Source organism: Littorina saxatilis, linkage group LG4, assembly GCF_037325665.1.
Source record: "Littorina saxatilis isolate snail1 linkage group LG4, US_GU_Lsax_2.0, whole genome shotgun sequence".
Taxonomy (NCBI): Eukaryota; Metazoa; Mollusca; class Gastropoda; order Littorinimorpha; family Littorinidae; genus Littorina; species Littorina saxatilis.
In genome coordinates, this window is record NC_090248.1 from 60,597,459 (window position 1) to 60,612,458 (window position 15,000).

The following is a 15,000-nucleotide window of genomic DNA, read 5'->3' on the forward strand; positions in this document are numbered from 1 at the left end:
AACACGTTAGTTACTTCCCTTGTTTGTGTACGTGATGACTGAGGTCACGGAGTCATAGAGGGCGCCGGTCGTGGTGTAACCAGGTGGTTCTTCTGAACTTCGCCCTTTTTTCCATCTCCGGAGTGCAGCAGCGCCCTGAAGCGCATTCGCTCACTTTGATTTAATAAATTACCATACTTGTGGTGTGTATTCGAGCAAATCGTGTCGTGTGTGTTTATTATATCAACGTACAGTTGATTCCATAGATTCTTCAGATTCGTCAAATTCACCACAGTTCAACAGTGTCCCTTTGAGGACCGTTTAATTATAGGCAAACCAAAACATTCACTGGAACGCGTTATTGGTCTTTAAACAGAACGATCAAGGTACAAATAACAATGACGGGTGATCATGTACTTATCTCTAGATTTTACTTCTTCTTGCCTGTATGGGTTCTTGTTACTTTTGTTTTGTTCGTGTCCCTTGTCTTTTGGATTTGCGGTCTACTCGTTGCTTTATGTCTCCATCGTTTACAGCAAGGAAGGAAAGTATGCATCTGTGGCATTCACAAGCTCTGAAAGTTGTTAAGCATGGTACTTTGAACACAAGCTATCCAGAAACAGATAACGTTCCAAAAGCACAATGATATATTATTGGAACGTTTGAATTATGTTTTGTTTTGTTTTGTCAACAATTAAATCTACCAATTACAAACCTTTTTTTGTGGTATTTTCGAACGCAAGATTACAAATAACGTGCTATACCAGAATAACACAATTTGATTAGAAACTTTCACACCTTTAGCCCGACATGACCACATTACACACCGTGACACGTCCCCCGATTCATTCTCCAAAGCACGTTAGGCAAAGGCCGTCGGGGATGTAGACACACAAGTAATTGTATTTTGTTCCAACACCCGTCGATTCTTCCAGCTTTCTTGGGCGCAGACTTTGCACATGTCAAACTGGACAGTGTTTGTCTTTGCACCATGGATGTGTTCGCAACAGCCCTCGCCAGGCGGACACTTTGTGTCTTACCACTGCGCCACAGCCCTCGCCAGGCGGACACTTTGTGTCTTACCACTGCGCCACAACCCTCGCCAGGCGGACACTTTGTGTCTTACCACTGCGCCACAACCCTCGCCAGGCGGACACTTTGTGTCTTACCACTGCGCCACAGCCCTCGCCAGGCGGACACTTTGTGTCTTACCACTGCGCCACAACCCTCGCCAGGCGGACACTTTGTGTCTTACCACTGCGCCACAACCCTCGCCAGGCGGACACTTTGTGTCTTACCACTGCGCCACAACCCTCGCCAGGCGGACACTTTGTGTCTTACCACTGCGCCACAACCCTCGCCAGGCGGACACTTTGTGTCTTACCACTGCACCACAACCCTCGCCAGGCGGACACTTTGTGTCTTACCACTGCGCCACAACCCTCGTCAGGCGGACACTTTGTGTCTTACCACTGCGCCACAGCCCTCGCCAGGCGGACACTTTGTGTCTTACCACTGCGCCACAACCCTCGCCAGGCGGACACTTTGTGTCTTACCACTGCGCCACAACCCTCGCCAGGCGGACACTTTGTGTCTTACCACTGCGCCACAACCCTCGTCAGGCGGACACTTGCAGACGACACAGGGCGGGAGATCAATAGCCACTGGCCCAGCAGAGAAAGCCTCCCACACTTCCCTTTCTTATCACCCCTCACCCCCACCCCCATCCACCCTATCTCTACTCCTCCCCACCCTTCTCTCTGTCTCTGTTTCTTTCTGTGTCTCTTTTTGTCTCTCTCTCTCTTTCTCTCTCTCTGTTTATGTCTCTCTGTCTCTGTCTCTCTCTGTCTGTATTTCTCTCTGTCCCTGTCTGTCTGTCTGTCTGTCTGTCTGTCTGTCTCTCTCTCTCGCTCTCTCTCTCTCTGTATGTCTGTCTCTCCCTCTCTCTCTCTCTCTCTCTCTCTCTCTCTCTCTCTCTCTCTCTCTCTCTCTCTCTCTCTCTCTCTCTCTCTCTCTCTCTCTCTCTCGCTCTCTCCCACCCCATCGCCACATTTCAATCGTGTCCATATGATACATGGCCAAAACTACTCCCTTTTCCAAATTTACAAATAACACCCAAACATAAAACCATACCAACTCCAACCCCCTCCCCATCTCACTGTTTCGTCCCCATCCATAACCACTAGTAAATGGACATATCTCTCTTCCCGGTCATCGGGCGAAACTCTGTGGGACTGCCGTAGATACAATGGCCCGGTGAGTGCAAGAACCACAGGATGTAAGGGAGGTCCTCTGAGCCATACAGCTCATTGACATGTACTCCTCTTCCAAAATCCACCAATAGTTCCCCCAACTCCACAAGCTCCCTCCTGCTGCCCCACCCCCCCCCCCCCTTCCATATTCAAAGGTACCCAAAGAGGCACAACTAATCAAACGAAAAACGGGTAAGATGGGTTAAAAAAAACTGTTTGCTGAAATAAGAGTATAAATGGGATCTGAACCCCAAGGAATCAAGGACCTAGTCCCCTTCCGTGTCCAACAGTAAGTGGGCACATCGGCTACACATCTTCCATAGTTATAGGGACCTAGTCAAGGTGTCAGTAAGTGGGCACATCGGCTACACATCTTCTATAGTTACAGGGAACTAGTCAAGGTGTCAGTAAGTGGGCACATCGGCTACATATATTCCATAGTTATAGGGACCTAGTCAAGGTGTCAGTAAGTGGGCACATCGGCTACACATCTTCCATAGTTATAGGGACCTAGTGAAGGTGTCAGTAAGTGGGCACATCGGCTACATCTCTTCCATAGTTATAGGGACCCAGTCAAGGTGTCAGTAAGTGGGTACATCGGCTACATATCTTCCATAGTTATAGGGACTCAGTCAAGGTGCCAGTAAGTGGGCATATCGGCTACATACCTTCCATAGTAATAGGGACTCAGTCAAGGTGTCAGTAAGTAGCCACATCGGCTACACATCTTCCATATGTATACCTTCCATAGTAATAGGGACTCATGCAGTCAAGGTGTCAGTAAGTGGGCACATCGGCTACATATCTTCCATAGTTATAGGGACCCAGTCAAGGTGTCAGTAAGTGGGCACATCGGCTACATATCTTTCATATTTATAGGGACCTAGTCAATTTGTCAGTAAGTGGGCACATCGGCTACATATCTTCCATAGTTATATGGACCTAGTCAAGGTGTCAGTAAGTGGGCACATCGGCTACATACCTTCCATAGTTATAGGGACCTAGTCAAGGTGTCAGTAAGTGGGTACATCGGCTACATATCTTCCGTGGTTATAGGGACCTAGTTAAGGTTTCAGTAAGTAGGCACATCGGCTACATATCTTCCATAGTTATATCTTCCATAGTTATAGGGACCTAGTCAAGGTGTCAGTGAGTGGGCACATCGGCTACATATCTTTCATAGTTATAGGGACCTAGTCAAGGTGTCAGTAAGTGGGCACATCGGCTACATATCTTCCATAGGTATAGGGACCTAGTCAAGGTGTCAGTAAGTGGGCACATCGGCTACATATCTTCCATAGTTATAGGGACTCAGTCAAGGTGTCAGTAAGTGGGCACATCGGCTACATATCTTCCATAGTTATAGGGACCTAGTCAAGGTGTCAGTAAGTGGGCACATCGGCTACATATCTTCCATAGTTATAGGGACTCAGTCAAGGTGTCAGTAAGTGGGCATATCGGCTACATACCTTCCATAGTAATAGGGACTCAGTCAAGGTGTCAGTACGTGGGCACATCGGCTACACATCTTCCATATTTAGACCTTCCATAATTATAGGGACTCAGTCAAGGTGTCAGTAAGTGGACACATCGGCTACATATCTTCCATAGTTATAGGGACCCAGTCAAGGTGTCAGTAAGTGGGCACATCGGCTACATATCTTTCATATTAATAGGGACCTAGTCAATGTGTCAGTAAGTGGGCACACCGGCTACATATCTTCCATAGTTATAGGGACTCAGTCAAGGTGTCAGTAAGTGGGCATATCGGCTACATACCTTCCATACTAATAGGGACTCAGTCAAGGTGTCAGTAAGTGGGCACATCGGCTACACATCTTCCATATTTATACCTTCCATAGTTATAGGGACTCAGTCAAGGTGTCAGTAAGTGGGCACATCGGCTACATATCTTCCATAGTTATAGGGACCCAGTCAAGGTGTCATTAAGTGGGCACATCGGCTACATATCTTTCATATTTATAGGGACCTAGTCAAGGTGTCAGTAAGTGGGCACATCGGCTACACATCTTCCATAGTTACAGGGACCTAGTCAAGGTGTCACTAACGGAGGGTAAGGTGAGTAACAACCGGTTTTCTGTCCCCACCCTTCAACAAGGACCCAAGCCGAGATTTCGTTGCAGACGAAAGCCGATACGATCGACAGCAGGGACTATCCCCCACCCTCCACCCCAACCCCATCACTCTTCTCCCTCCCCGTTCTCTCTCCCCGTTCTCACCCCTCCCCCCCCCCCCCCGGCTCTTTCCCCCTCTCCATTCGTCCGCCGCTTCCCTTTTGACATCCAACAGTCAATGGGAACGACTGCTAATTCTCTTGCAAGTTAGCGAGACTCAATCAAAGTGCCAGTAACGAAAGGCAAGATACTAGTGAAAACCTGATCCTTCCATCACCTGTCAAGAAGGAACCGGGCAGCGGTTTCGTTGGCGACACACGGACACAAGCCGATGCGACCGTACCGTGATCAGGAACCACAATCACTCCCCCCTCCCTCCACCCCACACCCCCCCCCCGTCTGTATCACCCACCCCTGCCATATCCAGTCGTAAATGAGCCCAACTACTTGTTCCAAATTTTCAGGGACACGATCAAAATACCACACGTGAACTTTCGTTGCGTAAAATCCTGTTTCTTTCACCTGGACTATTTACCCCATTAGAGGCCCGCTCCCCGTCTCCACCCCATATCATATTTAACAGTAGATGGAATCAAAGGCTAATACTCTTCCAATTTACCTGGATTTTACCAACTATCTCCCCCTCGCCTCGATCAACCGATTGATTCCCCCCCCCCCATCCCCCGTTTATCTCTTACTCCGTCCCCTCTCCCTCCCTACACACAATAGATAACGAGTTGTTTCTTTTCTGGTTTGCCTTAAAATATAGACAAACTCCCTCCTCGCCCTAACCAAACGATGAAAAATCCGCTTTGCCTCCTACATCCAATAGTAAAAGACCACAACTATTCATCTTCATGTGTTTCTAAATACAAAAATACAAACAAATCATCACCACCATCTGGGCGGGGATGTAGCTCAATCGGTAGCGCGCTGGATTTGTATCCAGTTGGCCGCTGTCAGCGTGAGTTCGTCCCCACGTTCGGCGAGAGATTTATTTCTGTCAACTTTGTGTGCAGACTCTCCTCGGTGTCCGAACACCTCCGTGTGTACACGCAAGCACAAGACCAAGTGCGCACAAAAAAGATCCTGTAATCCATGTCAGAGTTCGGTGGGTTATAGAAACACGAAAATACCCAGCATGCTTCCTCCGAAAGCGGCGTATGGCTGCCTAAATGGCGGGGTTAAAAACGGTCATACACGTAAAAGCCGTGGGAGTTTCAGCCCATGAACGAACAAACAAACAAACAAAATCACCACCATCTCCACACCATCACCCCATCCAATTCCCTCCTTCGACTAGACCCCCAACCCTCCTCCCGCTACTGTTACTACTAAGTTGGGTAAAACCCTGTTTCCGCCACCACCTTTCAGCAAGGACCAAGACGGTGATTTCATTGACGACAAAAGCCGATACGATCGACCGCTTGTCCCGCCCGGGAGCCGGCTTAGTACCGTGTTTATGTCGTCCCCGGCTCGGTAATTGAGAGAGAAACAATGTCAGTGGATAGAGAAACAATGTCACTTTGATGCGTGTGGGAACGGGTGTTTCTGCGACAATGTCAATTTGGTATTAGGCGGCGTTAGGTCTATCTGGCATGATGTCAATTGCTGCGGCTCAGGAGTGGAGAGAGAGAAACGTGCGATATCACTGACTGGTGTTTCGATTATGTGACAGAGCCATATCCGCGGCTTTGATGGCCGTTGAAGTATGCGTAAAGTTCTGCTGTGTGTTTGGCATCATGTAGTTATTTTTGTGTGGAAAATCAGTACTTAAAAAAAGGTATAAAGTATAGATATAAAAAAGATATTTCTTTGATGGTAAGAAAGGAAACTGAGAAAGAACAAAGGTCCTCTTCACCCTCGTTGATTATAAACGAAATACTTACATCTATATCCTGACCTCAGGACCAGAATATTTGAGCAATGCCGTCCGGATGACAACACTACCAGGACTACCAACATAGTTGTGTTACCATTACACAAAGGCGTTTAGAGTTATTGCTAAATTCCACTTTTTGGGGCATTTTCTCTTCGAAATTAGGTGTTACCATGTTCACTGGAAGTAATATCAGTGTCGGTATGTCGTGAAAAACAAACTTGCTTTCGTAAATATAGATGTTTTCAAAACAAGACCTTTCTGATTTAATGGTTTTAGTAGCTGAAACAGAAGCAACGCTCATTCAGTCACATGATTATTTGGACGGACAACGGAGTTCTGATGACGGTTTTAACGCGATTAACTGTTTCTTTCATCAACGACCATGACACTGTGATCGTTAAGTTAAACACGGTCCCGAACAAGATGTTTAACGTTTTGAAAGATATTAACATTGTTAACAAGATTGCAGGTACTGACTGTAAAACAGTATATGTTTCATATTATAGTCCACCATGACATTTCTGGCATGTGTATGTGAGCACTTACCATAAGTTTTAAACTTGTTGTGCTCCTTTTTAATGATGTTGTTATATTATCATGTGTCTGTTTATGAATAAAATACTGTTTTAACCATATGTTTTAAGAAGTCTTCTACGTTTTGCTTCGGTACTTCTTGAACGTGAATATGTTTTTACAAAGTTGATCGAGAACAAATAATAGAGAATACGATCGATGCTGAATCGGTATTGGATTACCACTGGGTTCTTCAGCCAAGAAACACCAACCAGCAAGCAAGCTAGCTAGCAAGCCTCTTGCTTGTCGAGTGGTCATATTTCACCTCCAGCTGTGACCACAACTAAATCATGTAATCGTCACGCTCATAAGATAATTGCCTATGTCATTGTGTGGTGTTTTGAGAACAACACAAACAAACTTCTTTGGTTTCTGAACAATCGGCCTGTCTCATTAATTTTTAGTTATAATTTGCAAACTGCAGATCTCGAGCGGTGACAGCTGGATAAACGTGAGATAACGAGCTGACAGCAACATTTTCAATCAGCAAAACTGCATAACAACCCACAAGGAGCTTTTGCATACCTTCACATTCTCAAAACAAGTCTTCCTGTGTCATAACAAAAAAGTGCCTAACTCAAGAAACGAGATCGGCAGTTTTGCTCACGTTTCCGTGGCAATGGTTTCCGATGGTCTGAGAGTGTGTACTCTCTAACACATGACAGATACCCTTCAAGTAGCTTCCCCTGTTGTTTCACCGCAGAAATGCCTAACACTGAGATAGGTATTTTTCTTATGAGCGTGACGCAATGCTGAATGCTTTCACAATCGGAAATACAGGTCATTTTTGCAGTTTTCTACGGACAGCATTTCACATCGCCAGAATATCAAATATCCATTTCGTCCCTCCAGTTCTACAAATGTCGATCAATATCCCTACAATATGTTTGTTGCTATTTGCTATACTGCTTTCCATTGAGGAAACTAAGACGATTGTCTCTTTAATATCTAATCAGAGCAGCAGCGCACGAGCTGCAGTGCTACTTGAACTAATTAGCCCCTTCGCCAATAATGCAGGTAACCCACACACACACTTCGATCTCCTCGATAATCAGTGCAAGACGCTTTCACACTTGAAGGTCTGCGCGGCCACTCGGGTTCATGTCGATATCCCTCGCACTCGGCTGACGTCGTAGCGCAGAGCTTGTTGCGCATTTGTAATGGGTGCGTGAGGTATTTTGCAATTAGAGGCAAACTTTGCGTCGCTTTCATGTTGATTGCAAGCGGAGCTTGTCCTTTGAAGTTGAGAGATTACAATAATCAGTACCATTAAGGGCGAAAAAAGTGATTTCTGCACCCAACGGGAAAGATGTTTGAACCTGGATACAGACAAGTACAAATCACACAAAGACAGACAGACGAACGGACAGACAAACGAACGAACTGACAAACAGACAGACAGACAGACAGACAGACCGACCGACAGACAGACAGACAGACAGACAGACAGACAGACAGACAGACAGACAGACAGGCAGACAGACAGGCAGACAGACACACACACACACAAACAAACAAGGATATGCTACTTGGGTTTGTATCGATCGATATCATTTGTTCTGTGAGAGAAAGTTAATTGCGCTCTTTCAATGCGTACCCGCGGTTGGGACGCAAGATATTCTGCAATAAGAGACAAACTTTGCGTTTCTTTAATGTTTATTGCAAGCGGAGCAAACATGTCATTTGGAGTGACAGTGACAATCTGCAGCATCAGTAGCATCAGGGGACCGTAAGTCAATTCTGCATCACACACACACTCACTCACACACACACACATACACACACACACACACACACACACACACACACACACACACACTCACTCTCTCACACACACACACACACACACACACACACATACACACACTCACACACACACACTCACACACACACACACTCACACACACACACACACACACTCACATACTCACTCAAACACACACACACACACACACACACACACACACACACACACACACACACACACACACACACACACACACACACACACAATGTTTGTATGCAACCCTGAATCCAATCCACGACCCACTGACACGGGACCTTACGTTCCAGTAATCACACCAAATGTGCTGTGACAATGCAAGCCTGTGAAACAATTCGCAGGAGATTGAAACTGCTGCAATTTCACCATTCAAACACACAGAATCCCTGCAGATTCTATCAGAGTTTGCACCAGCCCCACAGAAGCACTTCAACAGGAGAATATGCAGGTCAAATAGGTGCGCAAGCTAGGTTCTCTAAATTGTTTGATCAACGAAACCCAACGAGTGCGTTCCGCTTTGTTTCGGTTCGACCTTGAAGATGTCGAGCAACCGTTACATACTGTTCGTGTCGTTTGCGGACATTTCTTTTTTTGTGTCGATGGTTTACTTTCACCGAAGGATATTTCTTCAGAATTGAGAATTACGGCAGCTTTTTGATGGTGTTCAGTCTTGGTTTTAAACAATCTCTCTTTCATGAAAGAAACTGCATTTCAAAATAAGGCGATGATGTTATACAACAAATCCGACAGAAAGTGTGCATTTGTGTCTGTTTGTCAGTGTGTGTGTGTGTGTGTGTGTGTGTGTGTGTGTGTGTGTGTGTGTGTGTGTGTGTGTGTGTGCGTGCGTGCGTGCGTGCGTGCACACTTGTGTGTATGTGTGTGTGTGTGTGAGTTTACCACATTGCTCTCAACTCGACCTATTTAATTTAAACCGGAGCAGATCATTTGAAGCAAGCGTAAGGTACATCAAGGTAATTAACTTGTGTCCCAACAGACATCGCTTTAGCATGTATACTCGTGCATCGATCAAAACACGTTTTGTTCAATGATATGCTGCCCTCCAAGAAAAATTGAGAAAATAGTTTGGCATCGATGATGAAAATTCAAATGAAACGGCAAATTTTGTAGCTAGCCAAAGGGTAGCAAAAACATAAATCCTACTGGTTATAATTATGCCAAAATAACTGCTAGACGGTGGTCGCGTTATAGGTTCGGTAGCCCCGCCTGGGTGATAGCAAAAGTCTAAAGCAATGCCGGTTGCATGTCAACAACCCTGACTACTGTTACAGTCCTACAAAGTTCCAACGTCCTGACGCTTTGGCAGGAAGATACCAAAGTTCGCAAAGGTGCCACCCACACATCCAAATTCAGACATCAGTCTGTGAGTGTCCGTGAACAACTGACGCGTAGCCTAATTCAGAGGCCGGATCTACGGCAAATGTGAAATGTCAGTCTCACTAACATAACTTTTCTCTGCGCACATCAAGTTAACTCACGCGTGGGCTGCATGCAGGATAGCACAGGTCACAAGAAATGCCACTTCCATATCAATCAGTTTTCCCCTCTCAACAGCCGCTTGATTGCAGATCTCAAACAAACACACAGCCCGCCATCTTGTCATTGCCGGCGCACGCAAACACGTGACACCGAAGGCCTGCCGATGTTTACCGAGTGTGCCCGAACGAAGGGAGGCAATCTAAGCTTCTGGGCTCATCGGATAAGGTGGGGAAAGGGTCTGCTGCCTGGAAATATGTACTTTCTTTGATGAGGTAGGAATCGTCTGCGGAACTGTGTGTGCAAGTATCTCATTGTTTGAGTTTACACTTTCCATTCCAGAAGAAATAGCAATTTTTCTTTGTGGTACTCATGGCGGAAATAGAGATGGTATGTGCTGTGTGTGTGTTTGTCTGTATTGTGTGTGTGTGTGTGTGTGTGTGTGTGTTTGTCTGTATTGTGTGTTTGTGTGTGTGTGTGTGTGTCACGTATGTGTGTGTGTGTGTGTGTGTCACGTGTGTGTGTGTGTGCGTGCGTGCGTGCTTTCGTGTGTGTGTGTGTGTGTGTGTGTGTGTGTGTCTGCGTGCGTGCGTGCGTGCGTTGCCCCGGGTTCGTGCGTGCGTGCGTGAGAGAGAGAGAGAGAGAGAGAGAGAGAGAGAGAGAGAGAGAGAGAGAGAGAGAGAGAGAGAGAGAGAGAGAGAGAGAGAGAGAGAGAGAGAGAGAGAGAGAGAGAGAGAGAGAGAGAGTCTGGAGTCTGGATGGTTTATTGATTAGGCCTTGGGCCCATTTCAATTCGGGGTGTACAAAGTTTCAAAATTACATGCTTCATGAATAATAATCATAATAATATTAATCATAATAATAATCATCATCATCGTAATGACAGTCGAGAGAGAGAGAGAGAGAGAGAGAGAGAGAGAGAGAGAGAGAGAGAGAGAGAGAGAGAGAGAGAGAGAGAGAGAGAGAGAGAGGGTGGGGGAATGTCCACCTCTAGGGTTATGCTCGCACCACACGAAATCGTGCGAATGACACGATTCAATAACCGGATACTGGACGAAAGAAAACACACACACACACACACACACACACACACACACACACACATGACATGAAGAAAGTCACCTCAGAACGTTGCCAACATCAACCTTTACAGATGGTTGAAGCCACAGTTTTCAGTGCAGAAAAAGTTTAGGTCACCGCTGGAGGGCAGCACCGTCCGACAGCCAGACACACAGACACAGGGAAGATCGCCCCCCACCCCCCCCCACCCTCCATCTCTCGCCCCCTCACCCCCCCCCCCCCCTCCTAATCGGTCATTGCCACAACCGTTCGGACAAGAGCGCAGCTGGCCGGCGTCTTACGTTTCGCCGTTTTACACGTCGTTACCAACCTACTGGCTGCCCTAGGGACACGTTTTTACACCTGCTAGACAGTCGGATACCGTTTGTGTGTGATTGTAACAGAGACAGCCAGCCACCTACATCTGTCACTTTACAGTTTTTTTTAAGCCGCCATTAGAATAATGAAGGGCTTACTGGATTTGCTCTGTCTATTTGTTTGTTTGTTTGTTTGTTTGAGGCGGGCGGGCGGGCGGGCGGTCAGTCGGTCGGTGTTTGTCGGGTAAGACTTGTATCTCTGGGTCAATTAAGCTCAAATTCTGTGAAATTGTTAAGAATAGGTTTTGTTTTTTGTATGCAAAAAATCACATTCCTAACGGTAGTCAAACGGAAGATATTAGCTTTTAACGGACAAACCGAGCCAGGGGACGAAACCAGGGGACGAAACCCACTGACGTGTGCGGGAATTCCCGCAGCTTACTTCCCTTTCCCCTTTTTGGTTCTCTGATCTATTATTGTTAGATCAGTGTTTTGGTTTGGCAGCCGCCATGCTTTTGTTCAATTTCATTTTACGTGCTCCGATATTTGGATGCTTCGTTGGGCGGTAACAGTGGAGTTTGTTTTATTGGTGTGTGTGGTTCCGTGGTACGGACTCGTTTGCCAAATAATGTTTTGGTCTTATGTTATTACTAGCATTTTGTTTCTCACTTCGACTGTATATATCAATCAATCAATCAATATGAGGCTTATATCGCGCGTATTCCGTGGGTACAGTTCTAAGCGCAGTGATTTATATATTTTTTTATATATTTTTTATACAATTTATATTGCGCACAAATTCAAGGCGCAGGTATTTATTGATGCCGTGTGAGATGGAAATTTTTTACACAGTACATCACGCATTCACATCGGCCAGCAGATCGCAGCCATTTCGGCGCATATCCTACTTTTCACGGCCTATCATTCCAAGTCACACGGGTATTTTGGTGGACATTTTTATCTATGCCTATACAATTTTGCCAGGAAAGACCCTTTTGTCAATCGTGGGATCTTTAACGTGCACACCCCAATGTAGTGTACACGAAAGGACCTCGGTTTTTCGTCTCATCCGAAAGACTAGCACTTGAACCCACCACCTAGGTTAGGAAAGGGGGGAGAAAATTGCTAACGCCCTGACCCAGGGTCGAACTCGCAACCTCTCGCTTCCGAGCGCAAGTGCGTTACCACTCAGCCACCCAGTCACGATAAGAATCACAGTATAAAAGTATTACCATCAACATACTCAGTTTGCTGAAAAATAACTTTCATTTGAGTTATCTCCCTTCCTTAGGAACGTTTTAGAAGATAGTAGAGATTCAGGGCCAAAAACATATAAATATGTTATATTCGGATTAAAAACAAGCTCTTAAGGGGTTACTTGTGTGTTCAAATCGCGTGAAAGAAACATTACACATTTTTTGCACAGGTTCCTTTAAGCAATATGGACACATCTGTGCAAAGAAAAAAGGGGGTCGACGTATTAACTTTTTTTTTTGAATTTTTTTACTGGGGGTTGTCAAGTACGATTTTGCGAAAAACACTGCGATTTTTAACATGATCCCAACTGACATATTTAGCTCTACAAATAATAAATGAGACATTAGTTTGTGTATATAAATGAATGGAGAGTATAACTTTATCATAAAACGGTACTTATCAACGTGCATTTTCAGAAAATGATCGAGGTTTATCGAGGGCGTACACATAAAATTATCACTCCTTTAGTAGTAAAAACGTATTTAAAAAAAATTCGCGTGAAAGAAACATTACACATTTTGTGCACAGGTTCCTCTAAGCAATATGGACACATCTGTGCAAAGAAAAAAGGGGGTCGACGTATTAATTTTTTTGTTAGAATTTTTTTACCGGGGGTTGTCAAGTACGATTTTGCGAAAAACACTGCGATTCTTAAGGGGTTACTTGTGTGTTCAAATCGCGTGAAAGAAACATTACACATTTTGTGCACAGGTTCCTCTAAGCAATATGGACACATCTGTGCAAAGAAAAAAAGAGGTTGACGTATTAACTTTTGTTTTAGAATTTTTTTACTGGGGGTTGTCAAGTACGATTTTGCGAAAAACACTGCGATTCTTAACATGATCCCGACTGACATATTTAGCTCTACAAATAATAAATGAAACATTAGTTTGTGTATATAAATGAATGGAGAGTATAACTTTATCATAAAACGGTACTTATCAACGTGCATTTTCAGAAAATGATCGAGGTTTCTCGAGGGCGAACACATAAAATTATCACTCCTTTAGTAGTAAAAACGTATTTAAAAAAAATTCGCTCGACAGAAAACATAACTAAACTTGAACACAGCTAAGTTCACTGTATACATATACAATACCTGTAAACAAAATAAGTTGTTGCCTTATTGTCTGCTTCACAATTATTCCCGTACCAACCCCACCCCCATTATCTTGGCTGACAAAAATGATAAAAAGAAATAATTTGGGAGCGCTGGACTTGTGATACATGAGTTTGAATCAGGGTGAAGGGTTGGGGGTCGGAACATTTGTGTGCAAAGTTTCATGAAGATCTGTCCAGTAAATTTCTATGAATCGCACACCACACACACACACACACACATATATAATATATATGGCCTGGGGCGATTGTAGCTTCCCTTCTTCGTGTCCAGCTCTCTCTCTCTCTCTCTCTCTCTCTCTCTCTCTCTCTCTCTCTCTCTCTCTCTCTCTCTCTCTCTCTCTCTCTCTCTCTCTCTCTCTCTCTCTCTCTCTCTCTCTCTCTCTCTCTCTCTCTCTCTCTCTCTCAATATGATTTTGAAGCGCATTACATAAAGTCGGTATCTGATATCTAAAGTCCTGATATTTTGGATGCGGAGGAATTTTTCCTGGTGATGATCTGAGGTAACGGAATTGTTCATGCATTCTGAGGGAATTTGACAGGTATCGGGGTGTGTGTGTGTGTGTGTGTGTGGGGGTGTTGGTGGTGTGGTGTGGGGGCTTTTGGTGTGGGGTAAATGATTAAAAACGCCTGCACCCTAACTATGAAAGCAGCCACACGCATAGTTGGTTTTGGTTTTGTGTCGCAGCAAAGAAACGAAGCAAATCTCCGGCTTTTATTTCACACTAAAAAACCGTTCATTTAGCGGGTTATTAAAATATATTTCTTTGAGGTTGCAAGGCAATGGCATCGCTGAGATGTACTCCTTCGAACACACGACACAGGTTAGAAATTGACTTCATTTGGGCGCTTTTTACGGCCAAAACAGAGTGAGCTTTTTGACGGGTTTATGGAAAAATCACTTCGGGGGCAGGTCTAAAATCCTGTGTACAGTGCCAAATCATACATTATTCAAAAGAGCAAAGTATGTTCTTTATTCTAACATATGGGCTAGGGTAAGTCATAGATATAAATAGACAGTGTCTGTCTATTATATCTGTAGGCAAGTGTATTCCATTCCTTCGATAGTCTCGTCATCTACACTTGCGTGAACAATGCAATTTTGAGTCTGTTTTGCATAAAAGACCTGCGAGATTTGTAGAAGTCAAAA